We start from the raw sequence: 16411 nt of genomic DNA, 5'->3' as shown, positions 1-16411 counted from the left end.
TAAAAGCAGATAAATCTACTAATTATTTGCTCATTTAAAAAGCCCTCCAATAAATTCTTCTACAGTCATCCCATAAATCTCTCCAACACCATTAAGGACAGTTGTCTTCAATTCTTATCTCCCCACAGGGAAGCCTTTTATGGGCCTACAAACAGTGTGGGTTTAGGATCTGTATTGCAGATATAACCAAAGCTGGATGAGATCGTCCAACCTAAGTGATCCCAGTTCCTCATGGCAGCAGGAAGCAGCAGGTTCCCCCAAGGGAGGAGGATGAAGCCCTAGGACTGGCAGGACTGGCAACTCCTGCCCCATGACTCCAGGAGCCACTGTCAGGCTTTCTGGGGGACTGCGTGGATTCTGAGCCATGGCCACAGCTGCTACAAATGCCTTTTCCTGGCACTGAAAGCATTTGAGCACAAGATGAGCCCATTTGCAGTTGTCTGTTCTCCTGCACTGGGTGCATGACAGACTGGATGGGGCTTGGAGCAACCTGGTCTGGTGGAAAGTGTCCCTGCCCACAATGGGGTGGAACAAGATGAGCTTTAAGGTCTCTTCCAGCCCAAACCAGTCTCTGCTTCTGTGATGTTGTGATATGCACACAAAGGACTGGGAATAGGGCTTGCCTTGGCCACACTGGGGGACTGGATGGTGCCCATATGGAAGGGCTGTTCCACAAAGACCTTCAGTTCTGTACATACAAATTAAAAACTTAGAGGAAAATCACCTCCCAACTACTCATTTCCCCACAGGCAAACCCCCACTAAAACTCTGAAATTATGCAAGAGATATTTCAGCACTGATGTTGCTCCCTACCATGGTATTGGGTGCTGCCTTCTGCCTTCAGCATCTCAGCGTCCTTCTCACCTTCCTGCAACCACTTTCAGCCCTCCTCAGCTCTGGCACTGCTTGCTTCCATTCTGGGGAGCAAGAGCTGGCAGGGGGATGCTGGAAGCAGCATTCCTTGGCTGCACCCTGCCCCTCTCTGCAACTCCAGCTTTGCCTGCAGGGCTGAGTTCACAGCCCATTTTCCAGACAGCACCTGGATTTCCAGCATTCGGCTTCATCTGCTGAGCCTGACCTGCCCCCCCCCCCCCCCCGGCTGTCCCCTCCTGTCAGGGAGCTGTGCAGAGCCAGAAGGTCCCCCCTGAGCCTCCTTTGCTCCCCTTTCCCAGCTCCCTCAGCCATTCCTGGGGCTCCAGCCCCTTCTCCACCCTTCCCTCACTGGAGCTGTGCTTCCCAGGTTTCCCACACCCTGAACGGGTCCCCGAGGAAATGTCACCAGCAGATTTAAACTGACATCGGTGCAGAAATTGTGCCACGAGCCTGATGCCACCACTCAGCCCCTGTGTCCCCATCCCCTGCTCCAGCAGCAACTGCTATCTGGCTTTTTTTTTTCAAGTTTTATTGCTCTGAGATCACAGGCTGTGCAAGGGGAGGTGTTTCTAACTATCCTTCTGTTACTGAGATGATGTGTGGCTTGATTTTATGGGTTTTTTCTGATGGCTCGTGCTTTCTGCCTGTGCAAAGCCTTTCTGGTTTATGGACTCAGGCCAGTTTAGCCAATGCCACTCACACCCTCTTCAGCCACCTGGCCTCCTATCCCAGACACCCGGGAGTGTAATCACTCCTAAAAAAAACCCTCAGCTGTGAAGAAAATGTTTAATTTTGCATCTCAGCACGTGCAAAGGCCCCAGTGTCCCAGCCAGGGCATTAGACAAAGCTGGCTCTCCTGCAGGATGCATGTCCATAGGCAAGTGCCTTTCTCTGGGGCGTGTTGGCCCAGGGCGACGCCGACACTGTCGTGGGCTCGCCGGGACCAGCCGGGACTGGCCGGGGTGACGGTGGGGGGGACAGGAGAGCAGCGGCCTTGGTCGGCACTGGGGCGGTGCTGGCTGGGTCCAGAGCCCGTCCTGCCTCGCCCGGCCCTGGGGTGCCAGCAGCGATGGCAGCACATCTTGCGCGTTGTCCCCAGCCCAGCGCAGCCTGTCCCCGCCGTGCCGGGCCGCACGGGCTGTCCCCTCCCGCCTTCCCACGGGCGCTGCGCCGCCCCCTCGGCTCCCCTCTGATGTGGCCTCCGAAGGATGTGGTGACAATAGAAGCGCGATGGCGGCGAGGTGCGAAGGGCGCCGAGGCGCTCGGTTTCCTGTTGGCAGCGGCGCACCGAGCCCGGCTCTCCCCGCGCCCGGAGCCGGCCCGCTCGCCGCGCCGCCAGCTCCATTCACAGCTATTTGCTAAAACAACACACAGTGTGTCAACTCCCTCTAGGCCAAAAATAACTGCCGCCCCATTAACTCCGACTGTTTGTTTGTTTTCAGCTGTTTTCTGCCCTTCTCGCGGGAGGGACCCTGCCTGCCGGGGGCGCGCAGGGCAGTGCGGGGCCCCCGCCGCGCCCGGCGCTGCCCCTCGCTCCCCGCTCGGGGAGATCTTGGTGCGCTGCTGCCCGGCTGGGCTCCTGCTCTCTGCTGGGTGATGGAGGCTGCCACCCCCCCCGCAGGGACAGGGCAGCCGGGTCCCAGGGAGATGTCCCCCAGCCCTTGCCTCCACCAGATTTTGGGGACCCGATGGGATTGTAGGGCCATAACAAAGGGCTGTGGCTGCCTGTGGCTGCAGGCGCCAGGGAATGGGACAGCAAATGTCGCGGTAAGTACTAAGCAGGGTGAGCAGAAGGAGGGGACTTAGTGGACTTCCTTAGGGGCTTAGGAAGTGAGCTGAGGTGGGAGCAAGAGCTCCTGGGGAGCTGGGAGTCCCCAGCCCCTCCACAGACAGTCCCAACCCCCTCTGCAGGATAGATTTTGCTTGGTTTTCCTGGGGAATCCACAAATAGGCATTTCAATTCTTATTCCTTCAGTCAGATATTGGTGCTAAGAATGATGGTTTTTACTCACAAACTCCTGGAAAACCTGCCTTGATTTTCAACCAGCTCTAAAGCAAAGTGAAAATCTTCCAAACCAGAAGAAAAATGCCCCCAATGCCTACAGGGAGAAGAATTGCTTTAAAGAAGGAAATTCACATTTCCCACAGTGCCTGTGACAACACGTGTGCCCACAGTAGGCAGTCAGAGCCCTTCCCCACAGATGTCCCTGGTGCCCTTCGCCCATCTGCCCCTGCCAGCTCTCCCTAATCAGGCTCTTCAGGAGCCCCAAACAGGTGGAAGGGTTTGGCAATGTCCCTCTCTGCAGGGACAGAGGAGGACAATGTGTCCCTGTACTGGGCACTAGTCAGGCCACACCTCAGGTCCTGGGTTCAGTTTTGGGATTCTCATGACAGAAGGACTTTGAGGGGCTGGAGCACCAGGAGTGGCTGAGAGAGCTGGGGGGTCTCAGCCTGGAGAAAAGGAGGCTCAAGGGGACTCTTCTGCCTCTGACAATCATGTTTATGGAGCAGGTTTTGCTGGCACTTAAGAGCATATGCAGGTTGTGCTGTGTCTATCTCATGTAACTGCTGTGGTGAGGAGGGATCTAGCGAAGTCCTCAGCATCACCCTGAGTGTGGAATTGGGACATCCAGGAGTGCTGCTGAAACCCCTCACACCACCAGTGCCCACAGCTGTCCCCAGGAGGGGGCACCTCCCATCCCTTTAAGAGGTGCAAGAATGCAGCAGGACCATGGGATTGAGTACCTAGCAGAGCGACCCAGTTCACATAACCCAGGGAGGATGCAGGGCAGTGAAACCCCCTGTTTGTCACTCCTCAGCCACTGCCAGAAAGTCCCTTAAATGGCCTTTTCCACAATTAAAAATAAGAAGTTATGTCTGTCATGAAGGAGATGGGAGTTTTTTGTATGCTGGGTGAAATCAGAGCAAGTGACTCCCAGGCAGGTCACTGTCTCAGCCACTTCTGCATTGCACCTGTCAGCTCTCACCCCTGCAGCCCCTTTGCAGAGCTTTGCCTGATTAAAATTATCTTCACAGGGAGGCAGAGCAGGGAATCCATTAAGAATGACTGTTTAAAATGTCCATCCAAGGGTCTCCAATTGCAGTGAACTTTGTGGGAAGGGTTGGGTTCTCTACCCTGGGGAAACACTTCTCATGGGTGAGCTGGGGGAGATGTCTCTGTTTACCAAAATTTCTGCTGCTGCAAGGAAGATCTGGCCCTGTATGGGAACAGGACAGCCTTATCTGGGCACTGGAGGCTCTCTCACACTTCCAGCATTGAAACCATCACACACAACCACTGGTGCACACAGAGTTCTGTGTGATGTTCCCACAGAGACAAGGTAAAAAAAGTCAATGAGGAAATTATGAGCTGAAAGAAACATTATCCAGGAGGTTGTGGGCTGCTGCAAGTTACAAAGTGTGGAGCAAAACCCTTTCTTTGGCAATAGCAGTAGCTGCTCAGGTTGATTCATTTGGACAGAAGGTGCCCTGGACTGTGCTGGGTCATCCAGGACCTTTCATCTTCATTAGCTTTCCATTGACAAGACCAATAATGGGACTGTGGAGAACACAGCAATAGAGGTTTTCTTCCTGCTCAGGAAGATTTTGCAGTTTGGAGTTTGGGTTGTGCAGAATGAGCCACCAGCTTGGGTGTTTTGTTTGTTGACCCTACTGGAATGCATATGATTGTCATCAATGTGATTTCTAATTTCAGGAGGTTCTTTCCAGTTTTTTTCTCTCCCTTACTGACAAATGTTATTGCCATCCAATAAGTTTCCCCTTATGTGAGAGATGAGGATGGTTCCTCATCTTTCACAGCAAGCGAGAATTTCTTACCTTGTTTTGCAAACAGCCTCCTCTGGTTCAGACTTGGCTGGTGTCCCTCTCTTCTGTTTGTTTGTCTGTTTGTCTGTTTGTCTGTCTGTTTGTCTGTTTGTAATGGGATGGTGACCCTATCTTTGTTCAATGAAAAGCCTCTTCCAGCCTTGATGTTACATTCAATCTTTTGACATCTCACATCTACATTTTTCTGGGAAAGGAAAGGCTTTGGGGGCATCCAACCCCAGCCCAGCCCTGTGAGGTGGCTCCAGGGCAGGGGAAGTGCAGGCTGTGGGTAATGCTTGCACAGCACATAGATGCTCAGGTAGGAATTACATTTAAGCCCACCAAGCCACAGGATTCTCATCCAACAGCTTTCCATGACTCATGTCCTCAGGAGACCCCAGGCCTGGCTTTCAGAGCTGGGTGTCACAGCTTCCCAGGACAGCAGGTTTGGCCTGGGGCCTGGTTTTTTGTACTGGGGTGCACGTGATGTCTCCAGGGGCTCAAGTGATGGCATTTTCCTTTCAGACTTTGCAGAGTAGCAGGAGACATTTATGGTGCTGTCTGACATAAGAGGTTTCTCATTTCTCATTTCTCCTCTGGGAAAATGTTCAGAGAACAAAAAAGAATAAATTTTAAAGGACACGGTAGTAGTTTTTTCTAGTTTTGAGAAGTTGTTTCTCTGTTTGTTAAAGATAGTGGGGGAATAGACATTCACTGTGTGGAAGAAACCATGTCTGGTGTGGTCCCAAGTCCTTCATCTCCAAGTTCTCCAACAACTTGCATGGAGTGAGAGATACTCTGGAAATAAGGCCAAGAAATGGGCTCAGCACAACTCCTGAGCCTGTTGTGCCCCTGACTGCTGGTTTGGCTCTCATGCTGTGGTGGACACGTCCTGGGCCATTTTCTTTGGGCAGGAGGGAGCTCTGGGCTGTCCCTGCCTCTCCTGGAGCCTAAACATCCCCTTCCCTGTCTGATCAAGCATCCTAGCTCCAGCCTGGTTGCAGAGGGCTTATGGCTGGAAAAACATGGCTGAAATTATTTTGGTTTGAATAGAGGGGCTGAAGACACTGGAGAGTAGGAAATGCACATGCTGGGCTTGTGTGTTGGGGCTCGGGCACTCCAGAGCAGCCCCTGTACCCTGGAGGGACCTGCAGTAGTGGCTGGCAGATGCCAAAACTGTGTCAGCGCTGCATGGCACCAAGTTCCCACCACAGACCCTGCTCCCAGGAACCAGCCACTGACAGATCCATAGTTCGTGAGGGTTCCCTCACCTTCCTGGACACTTGGAAGCGTCTGGTGCTTCAATCTGCGCTATTCACGCACAGCAGTAGCTTGGAGAGGAATTTGTCTGATCCCTGATGTCCCAAACTGCTGATGGGAATCACTGTCCTCAGCTGGTGTCTTTCCCACAGACAAGGAAGGAGAGTCCTGAGCACAGGATGCAGCTGAACACCAAACTCAGGCAGTTCTGAGTGCTGTGCCTGGCATCTGTGCTGTGCGTGGTGCAGCTGAGAAGTCAGGGAAATGGAGCAGAGAGCCGAGCTGGTGTGTCTGAATGTAGTCCCCGCTCCCCTCACACCGCCAGGCTGCTCCTGTGAGTCTAGTACAGGCAAAGAAGGGGCAAGTTGGTTATTTCTGACAGCATAAAGGCAGCCCCTCACCAGCCCGCTCACTGGAGGAGCAACAGAGCACCACTGGGGCCCTGGCCCCTATTCCTCCCATGCCTCCAGCAAACCTCCCTGCAGAGCTAGGGCCACCCTGTACCTTTGGCTTTTGCTCGTGGCAGGGTTTCAGTGTCACAGCCATAGTGGGAATTCACACATGTCCCCATGGCCTCATCCCCACCAGGACAGGCAGCTCTGTGGCTCTCTCCAGTGCTGGTGCTGGTGCCCACCCTCGGTGTGGGGCCTGGCATGGTAGGGACACCTGGTCCGAAGGAGCCAACCCCCATTTGGGAGTCTGAGTTCCTGCCATGCAGCAGGCTTGCTGCTCCTCTTTCCTTCTATCCCTTTGCTGGTTCTGCTGTGATCCTGTGGCTGCTGTGTCTCTCACAGTGCCTGGGCAGTGGGACACAGCAAAGTGATAAATCCCTGCACACCAGGACTGTTATTTATTTACTGTCACAGCCTCATTGGGCCTTGGTTGAGCCTCTGAGCTCTGCAGCAGCTTCGTCTTTTTGTTTTTCATCTTCTCACATTTTTCTGGATGCTGAGTTTTCACATCTCCTGTTTGTTTTGAATGCTGGGGGAGACGGACACACCATGGTGAATTCTCAGCCTGGACCACACCGGGTGAGGCGGGGCCGGGGTGTGAAGATGCCTGCTAGGAGCATGGTCACTCTGCTCAGTGGTCACTCTGCTCAGTGGTCACACTGCTCAGTGGTCACACTGCTCGGTGGTCACACTGCTCAGTGGTCACACTGCTCAGTGGTCACTCTGCTCAGTGGTCACACTGCTCGGTGGTCACACTGCTCGGTGGTCACACTGCTCAGTGGTCACTCTACTCGGTGGTCACACTCGGTGGTCACTCTGCTCTCAGTGGTCACTCTGCTCAGTGGTCACACTGCTCGGTGGTCACACTGCTCAGTGGTCACACTACTCGGTGGTCACACTGCTCGGTGGTCACTCGGTGGTCACACTGCTCAGTGGTCACTCTGCTCGGTGGTCACTCTACTCGGTGGTCACACTGCTCGGTGGTCACTCTGCTCAGTGGTCACTCTGCTCAGTGGTCACACTGCTCAGTGGTCACTCTGCTCAGTGGTCACACTGCTCAGTGGTCACACTGCTCGGTGGTCACACTGCTCAGTGGTCACACTGCTCGGTGGTCACTCTACTCGGTGGTCACACTGCTCGGTGGTCACACTGCTCAGTGGTCACTCTGCTCGGTGGTCACTCTGCTCAGTGGTCACTCTGCTCAGTGGTCACACTGCTCGGTGGTCACACTGCTCAGTGGTCACTCTACTCGGTGGTCACACTGCTCGGTGGTCACTCGGTGGTCACACTGCTCAGTGGTCACTCTGCTCAGTGGTCACTCTACTCGGTGGTCACACTGCTCGGTGGTCACTCTGCTCAGTGGTCACTCTGCTCAGTGGTCACACTGCTCAGTGGTCACTCTGCTCAGTGGTCACACTGCTCAGTGGTCACTCTGCTCGGTGGTCACACTGCTTGGTGGTCACACTGCTCAGTGGTCACTCTGCTCGGTGGTCACACTGCTCAGTGGTCACTCTGCTCAGTGGTCACACTGCTCAGTGGTCACTCTGCTCGGTGGTCACACTGCTCGGTGGTCACACTGCTCGGTGGTCACTCAGTGGTCACACTGCTTGGTGGTCACTCTGCTCAGTGGTCACTCTGCTCAGTGGTCACTCTGCTCGGTGGTCACTCTGCTCAGTGGTCACTCTGCTCGGTGGTCACTCTACTCGGTGGTCACACTGCTCGGTGGTCACTCGGTGGTCACACTGCTCGGTGGTCACTCTGCTCAGTGGTCACTCTGCTCGGTGGTCACTCTGCTCAGGTGGTCACTCTGCTCGGTGGTCACTGTGGCTGCAGCTCCTGGGAGGACATGGAGCCCCACGTGGGCCGGCCTGGCGGGAGCGGTCAGCAGAGCTGATCCCAGCCAGGACCGTGGGATCTGTCCTGATCTTGGCATGATTCTGTTGGGAGTTTCCTCCCAGTGGCACCGGGAGTGCCCCGTCCCCACCATTCAGTGCCAGCAGACCCAGCCAGATGGGGGTCCAGGCTGAGCAGTCAAGGGGACCTTTGTCCCCAACAAAGCTCAGCTCACAGGGTGGCTTTGGGCTGGACTGGGCAGAGCAGAAGTCCTGCAGGGGCAGCTGTGGGCAGTGCTGGCTATGCTGCTGTGGGTGCTGGCTGGAAGCAGCCACTTGGGCAGGAATTTGTCTGTCCCGACTAACTTCCCACAGGATTTGTTAGGCTCCAGTTCTGGGTGATGCTCAGACAGGCTGATAGTGCTCTAGGACCCAAAGGATACCCCACCAGCACCCTCTCCTTAGCATTTATTTTAAAACAAGGACTTTCATGCCCACCTAAGCAGGTCCAGCATGTGGTCATCCTATGTCTTGTCAGCAGTGCAGAGAGTCCTCTGGGGTTCAGGCCTAAAATATGGAGCCTTTTTGAATACTTTGAGTGGTTGTCTGGCTTTGTTCTCTGCCTCCAAGTTCCCTAAACCTGGGCTCGGTGTGTTGCAGGAGGGAATCTCACATCCTACTGGCTTCAGCATCACAGTGGTCCCACCTCTCACAGCTAGCCTCTCCTTGACCACTTGGAGGACCTCCTCCCTTTCCTTCCCACATCCCCTGCTGCTACTGGGAGCAGATCCTATTTGTGGTGGACCCCCAAGGGTGGTTCCTTCTGTCTGGCTGTCAGTTTGTCAGATTCAGATGGTGTTATTTGGGGTTTTTGAGCAATTCTTCATACTTCTCAGTTTTGTTTCTGCTGTTGCTTCATCTCACGTGCCCTTCAGAGCAGCAGGGATTCACCAGGGTAAAGGCAGGCTGGGGATGTGCTTGCACATGCAAGAAGGGCAGGACGGGCAAGAAGGGCCGGGAATTGGGAGCAATCATTGACCTGGAGCACAGCATGGTGCCCAGAGCAGAGCCTTTGGCCCTGGGCTGGCAGAGACAGGCCCACATTCCCTGCTAGCTCTGTCTGGTGAAGAGCACAGGGACAGCAGGATGGGGATGCACCACCTTCCATTTCTACCAGAGCCTCCAATAGATACCAGCAGCCTCCCTGCCCACAGGAACCTTGGCTTTCCTCTCCTTCCCACAAAAATCTCAGGGAAAAGTGAGGCTTGGCTCTGTGGAGATCCCATCCCCCCAGTGCTCCAAAAGGGCCAAGTACTGGAGTAGCCATAGGGTGGCTCTTGGGAGGATCTTCTATGGGGAATGCTGAGATGCTGTGGCCCTGAGGAGCAGTGGAGTCTTTGGTAGTGTGTCCCTTTTGGGGTGCTTTGGCCTTGTGCTGGCTCTGAATAACTGAGAGCGAGGCTTGGAGGCTTCATCCTATGAGACCACCAGACCAGCTCAGCTGGGAGCATTTGTGCCCCTTCATTTTCCCCCTGCTCTTGTGACACAAAGAGCAAAGCTGCCAGTTTGCCTGGAATGACCTCTGTGCCCTCCAAGCCTAACCCCTTCCTTGGAAAGACAAAAATCCCATTGCCTTGCACTCCATCTGTTTAGCGAACAGTTTAACCTAACAAGATTAGCATTTGAGGTCAGCTCTTCTGCTTTTACGTTTTTCCCCCGCCGTTTGCAAAGAAAACAGCATTGGATTTGGGACAAAAGCTCAAAACCCCTCATTTGTAAGTAGCACAGCCTTTGGAAACTGTTTTGTTCCAAAGTTATCTGGGGAAGGGCTTGTGAATCCTCTCCTAAAGCAAAGAGGAGCTGGCCAAGGAGATCAGCCCCAGGGAGGATGGAGTCCAGCATGGAGCACCACACCCAGAGCTGGGGAAATTCCAATGGGTTATTCCTCCCAAGGAAGTTTGTGACCAGAGGGGATGCAGTAGCAGGGAGAGGCTGCAGTGAGGTGGCTGAACAGGAGTGGATCAGAACATTCCCTGTGCCCCCAGACACCCTCCAGTGATGTTCCAGCACACACCTCCATCCTATTGGGAACACATGGGGAGTGCAGGCACATCCCTGATGAAGGAAGCCACAGAAGGAGAGGATCACGGAGTCATAGAATCACAGAATCTTGGAACTCTTAAGGTTGGAAAAGACCTTTAAGATCATCAAGCCCGACCGTGATCACCACCATGTTCCCCACTACACTATGTCCTCAAATGCCAGGGGTGCTGACTCCACCACTGCTCTGCGCAGCCTGTTTCAGGCCTTTACAACCTTTTCTGTTAAAGAAAAATTCCTAATATCTAATCACGCGAGAGCAGTGGGCAGCAAAGCCGAAGTAACCTGTGAGGGTACACAAGTGGATCTTTCAATGCGTGCGTTTGCTTCTTCCATAACCATCAGCACATCTCACCAGGAACTCCTTCCATCAGGCTGAGTCCACGCCCCACCATAGCCTGGCACTGCCCAGGGAGGTGACAGCCTGAAGAGTCCCCCAGGGACTCATCATCAGAGTTGGGGGGAAAAAGGAAAAGGGTTTGATTTTCATTCTCTGGGACCGTTTTCCCCTCTCTCTTCTCCCGCCCACCCCCTCCCTTTTTGCCACATTGTGCTGAGCTTGAATCGGGCCTTCACAAAAGGGATTAGGGGCTGGTTGCTGATAAATAGGAAAGCAGGTTGGAAGCGTGGGAACCAGCCATGGCGCAGCACGGAGGGACATTCCTGCTCCGGAGGGCCGGGCGGGAGCAAAAGTCCGGGCTAACCCCGGGTCACCCGGGGGAACCCAGCTCCTGAGAAGATTTGTTCGGACACTGGCTTTTGTTGTGCACAGTTCCGTGTCAGCCCAGCGTGGCTCTCACTGCTATTGATGGGAAGGAAAGCGCTATTGTCCAGCACCCGAGGGCCCCCCTTTCACTCAGTGCTCTCGGGGTGACGTCAAGAAGGGACGTGGGAACTCGAGCAGCCAGCCCCGAGTGGTCCCAGCCCTGTCCTGTGTCTGCCGAGGCGAGGAGGGATGTTCAGGGGGTCCCTGAGAGCTGAGCTCTGCTCTCCCTGTGCAAACCATCCTGCCCAGGTGGGATGGATCCTCCTGCAGACAGCTGGGTGGGAATGTGGAGGGTGCTTTTTTCTATCTCAGCTTTTTTTTTTTTTATGAGAGAAATTTCCCAGAGAAAAGGGATGATTTTGCCAAAACTTTCTTCTGGGAAATGTCTGCTGGACTGAGATCGTGACCACCCAGTCCTGTGAGTCCCAGGGGTGTCTGTGGTGTCTGCTTCCACCCCACCTCACACCTGCTGGAGGTTGAGCATCCCTCATTCTGATGCTTTTAATCTCTACCTGGAGACCCTAAGACAGATGGGAGAAGGCCTGGGATTGGTCTGACCCTTGGTCCAGCTCCTGCTCTGGCCTCTTTTCAGGAAGAGGCTAGGCAGGGAATTTCCCCATGAGCACTGTGGGCTGGTGCAGTGAAGCTGCCTGGAGCAGCCAAATGAAGATCAGCTGCTTTGCATCTGGTCCTGAGGCTGGAGCAGCAACACGGAGCATCTGGGGACAGGCAGCATGCCAGGGAGGGAGCCTGCTGGGAAAATCCCTCCTTTTCCCCCTGTGACCTGACAGTGAGGAGCTGAAGGTTACCTTGAACCCTGCAACTGGTCCTGGCTGAGCTCTGCGTGGTTCATCCACCAGCCCAGGCTCAAAAAAGGAGCTGAGCACCAAGGCTGGGACTCGCTTCCAGCCCTCGCTCCTCCTCTGAAGCCCAGTTTTGCTGTCAAAGGCTCCATCATGGCTCTGGGAGCCTCATAGGGTCAAAAAAGCTCAAAGGAGCTGAACCAAATGGTCTATACAGCCATATCCACGTGTATATGGATGTGGACCAACAGGCTTTATGTCCAGCAGGGAGGTAAAGGGGGAAAGTGACAAATATTTGCTGCTGGCAGGTCCTGTGTCAGCATTCCACCACATCAGGAGGGAAAACAGAAGGCTCCCCTATGAGCTGTGATTACCCCAGAGAAATGGGGCAGCTCTGGGCACAGTGGGTTCAGGGCTGCTTCACTGCTCAGAATGCACACTGCCCTTCCTGAGGAATCTTGTTGGGCAGCTGTGGAAATACTCATGGAGGTCACTTGGGAGCCTAGGAGCTGCCAGGGCAGCATGGCTCTGCTAGGGCTGGGCAGCCAGGGTTTTTCTGAAAGACCTCTGAAAAAAGTGGGAATGGCTTCCAAGAAGCTGGATTTTCAACTGGTCTGGGTCCTTCCTGGTGGGTCGAAGAAGAAAGTCACCACCTGCATTTTTGGGTCCTTGCCTGAATTGGCTCCCTGGCCCCGCATGTCTGAGTGCAGGGACTCACCATGCTGCTGAGATCCTGACCCACAGCTGAGCCAGCACGTGGCAAGCCAGGGTGTCCCTGGGGATCCTGGGAGAGTGCACAGATGGGGACAAGGATGAGGATGAGGACAGAAATGAGGATGGGGATGAGGGTGAGGATGTGAATTGGAATGGGAATGGGGACAAGGATGAGTCTTTTTGGCAGGGCCTGTTGCAACAGGACAAAAGGTGATAGTTTTCAACTGACAGAGGAGAGATTTAGATTAGATATAAGGAAGTTTTTTACAATGAGAGTGGTGAGGCCCTGGCAGAAGGTGCCCAGAGCAGCTGTGGCTGCCCCATGCCTGCCAGTGTCCAAGGCCGGACAGGGCTTGGAGCAGCCTGGTGTAGTGGAAGCTGTCCCTGCCCATGGCAGGGGGTGGCAGTCAATGGGCTTTAACATCCCTTCTGACTCAAACCAGTCTGAGATTCTGTGGTTCTATGATTTGAAAGCAGATTGGAGCTCAGGGGCTCTCTGGGATGCCTCACTGGGACTTGTGGAGGTGCATGGGGCAAACTCCTAGCACTTTCAACCATCCATGTATGGAACACATCAGCCAAGACAGGCAGCACAGGTGGGGCCTGCTCAGGTATGGACACCTCCCTCCTGAAGGGCTGGATCAGCCCATGAGGACAGTCCTGCTAGGGCTCCCCTTGCCCCAGCATCCCAACCCCACCGTGGGTTTTGAGCTGGTGACACTCACTGGTGGCAGCCCCATGTGTCAGGAGCTGTGGTAACTCTGCCCTCAGCCTTCACTCAGTCCTGAGCCCCTCCTGGTCTGTGAGTGGCTCCATTCCCATGTCTCATCCCTTTGGCTCTCTGCAGAAGAGCTGTTTGCTGGTGTGAAATGTGGTGTCAATTCCTGGCTGTTTGGGTGCAGTTCTGTGCTGCAGTGGTGGTGACATGTCCTCATGCCACATGTCCCTGTCCCAGGGCTGCACTCACTGACAGCCCCATCACTGTTACCCCAGAGCTCGGACATGTAGTCACACTGCCTGTCAGGAGCCCAGCCCAGCCCATGGCCCTTCTCCTTCTTGTTCTCCTTCTCTCCCAGCTATTCCCATTACCAAGCTGTGCTCCCTTTGCAGTTCATTCCCACTAAGCAGGCACCTTGTTTCATGCTGCTTGTAAGGATTCACTGCCCTTTGGCAGATGTGCCCCTGTGTCCTGACACCCAGAGATGTGTGGTGACAGTGCAGCCTTGCCACCCCTATACCAGAATCCAGGGGAAAATCGTGGCTGGCCCGCGGGTTGCAGGTTGTTTGCCAGGATGATGATGAGCTTCCCTCCCTGTGGGGCTGGGAGTTGGGATGGTTCCTTCGGGAACCACTGTGCCACCCGCAGTCAGGAGCACCGGGACGCAGGCACACCTGCCCATACAAATCCCCCCATGACCCTGGCCCGGCGGGCTCGGTCTGTGTGGGCACGAATTCACAGAGATGAGCTGAGCTTGAGCCGGCACGAGCCTGGCATCATCTGCTTTGGAAGCGAATCAGCAGAAATCTGGTTCTTCAGTTTCTCTCCAGGCACCTGATTCTCTCCAGGCACCTGAGCAGCCAGATTTTGGGGGTGCTGAGCTCTCAGGCAGTGACTGCAGCGGTGCCCGGCATCCCCCCTCCCGGGCAGGCCGGCGGAGCCATTTGGCCGCGGCAGCGCCGGGCCCAGGGCGGTGCCGGGGCGGGGGCGGCCGGAGGGGCCCGATCGCACCTCGGCCGGAGATGAAAGAGCCGGGGCCGAGAGATGAAAGAGCCGGCGGGATCGCGGCGGGCGAGCGCGGAGGGGAGGGGAAGCCCCGCGAGTTGTTTTTCCTCTCATCTCTGCCGCGCAGCAGGACAGCGACAACCAGCGCCAGGCGTTCCCAGGGTCCCCTCCCGGCTCCGGGCTGAGCATCCATCGGGGTACGGCATGGAGGAGGGGAGGCTCTGGGCTGTCTGCTGAAGGAGAAAGGCTGCAGGGGGTATATTAATCTCTCCTTTCATATTTTTTGTCATGGGGGGATAAATACTATCTTCTTTGCCTGAGACAGAGGCGGTGGTAATCCTAGGGACAGCCAGAGTCACCGTGAGCCAAGCAGGTGTCCCCTGGGCTGCTGAGGATGCTCTGCTCCAGAGGCCCCTTTAGCCTCCTGCACTGGAGCTGTGTGGCCCCAGAGGCTCCTGCAGGGCAGAGCGAGCAGAGGCTGGCACTGACAGACAGGCACCCTCGCCTTCCCCGGGAAGCCTCGGACCTGGAGGTTTGGACTTTGATGTGCCTTGGGCTTTGAAGCTGAGTCTCCAAGACCAAACGGCAAGCTACTGTTCCCAAAATATTCTCCCCAGGGACCTGGTGAAGGCCTGTTTTTCATTTCTTTGTATCACTTTTGGATGCAAGAGCTTGTACAAGGGTCTGGGCTCTTGCTTTGAGGTGCTTCAACCATGCAGGTACCCATGAAATGGGGCTGAGTAGGAGCAGTTCCCACCCCGCTGCTACCTTCGGGGCAAACCCCAAGTCTGGTCACTCCAGAAGCTCAGACAGAGTTCAGAGGGGTTTATCCTCCAGCCCTGGCCCTGTGTGTCCCAGAGTTCTGCCAGGCTGCAGGATTTGCAGTGACCAGGGGCCCTGACTGCTTATGGCCACAAGCAAAGGCAGTGAGGAACAGGGCACTGATCCCTGGCACAGCAGGAAGGGACCAGGCTGCAGGGACCCACAGAGAGTTGGGTGAAGATGCTGATGGAGCCAGACAGGTCTCCAGCTTGGCTTCTGCATGACCCAGACTGCAATGTGCTCATCCCTTCATGGACGGGCTTGAAAAATTGAGGGAGTCTCTTGTTGCAGCTTAAACTGTTGTGTTTGCAATTTCATTGCCTCAGGGTTGTTTGGTTGGTCCTGGACTTCCTTGATTGTGTTCAGGCAGACCTCAGGTGGAGAAGCAGAAAATCCAGAGCTGCCCTCTAAACCAGCCCTCTGTTTGTGTCTCCTTTCTTGTTTATCGCTGCTCTCCCTGGCAGGTCCAGGGCTGTCATCTGCCCTGAGGACCACTCTGTGCATGGCCCACGCTGGACCCACTGGTTGCCTGGAGCTGGGGAGCAGGTCTGGGCAGCTGGGCTGGAATGAAGACACTGGACAAACCCTCCCAGCTCCTCTCTCACAGCTGCATCAAGTCTGACACTGCTCTGCCTGCTCCTCCCTGGAAAACACCAACCCTTTCAGGACCCACAGGATTCAGTTGGCACTGGGAAGCCTGGGGACAGTGGCCTGAGGGACAGCTCCACTGTGTGCCTCCTCTCTGCACCAACTCTCCCTCCTCTTGCCTCGTCCACCCCGGACGCTGGGTAAGAATCTCTTCTCAACTTGCCCTAAGCCTCACAGCCCTGGCCCTGGCTCAGTTCCTGGCTCAAAGGTGCTTCTGAAATGGGGACAGGCAGCAACAGCTCAGCCACGTTTGTCTCCATCACATGTCAGGGACACATATCAGGGTAGGGCAGGCTTTGCCCTCACCTCTCAAGCACCGAGGCACCTGTATCAGGTGAGGAACTAAACCTGCCCCAGGTTTCCCAGGACACTAAGAGTGAACCAAGAGCTTTTGAAACCAGCCCAGAATCACAATGGGACAGAGCCTGCATTATTGTGCCTTTGCTTCCCCGTGAATTCCAGTCCTCTGACATATTTAGATCAAACCTGATGACCCAAATCTGACTGCAGCAATTGAGAGGAGAAATGACCCTCCAAAAAGAGCAGCCCAAAGAGCCCCTGCGTGTGCTCCGGGCCACCCCGGGCCGCTGCAC

At 55.1% G+C, this 16411-nt stretch overlaps 1 protein-coding gene across 9 annotated transcripts in view; it reads left to right on the top strand.

Moving 5' to 3' along the window:
- Positions 1 to 16411, top strand: part of EXD3 (exonuclease 3'-5' domain containing 3) — a 254110-nt gene that overhangs the window by 212067 nt on the left and 25632 nt on the right. The window contains exon 22 of one of the 9 annotated variants that reach the window (XR_005259297.1): positions 15635 to 15958. The exons of the other annotated variants lie outside the window; for them this stretch is intronic. The gene's annotated coding sequence lies outside the window, so the exon portion shown is untranslated. The remainder of the gene's footprint in view (positions 1 to 15634; positions 15959 to 16411) is intronic. 9 annotated transcript variants of the gene reach the window in all.

This window comes from Motacilla alba, chromosome 17 (genome assembly GCF_015832195.1).
Source record: "Motacilla alba alba isolate MOTALB_02 chromosome 17, Motacilla_alba_V1.0_pri, whole genome shotgun sequence".
In the NCBI taxonomy this organism is placed as follows: Eukaryota; Metazoa; Chordata; class Aves; order Passeriformes; family Motacillidae; genus Motacilla; species Motacilla alba.
The sequence above is the reverse complement of the archived record's forward strand: the minus strand, read 5'-3'. Positions and strand labels throughout refer to the sequence as shown.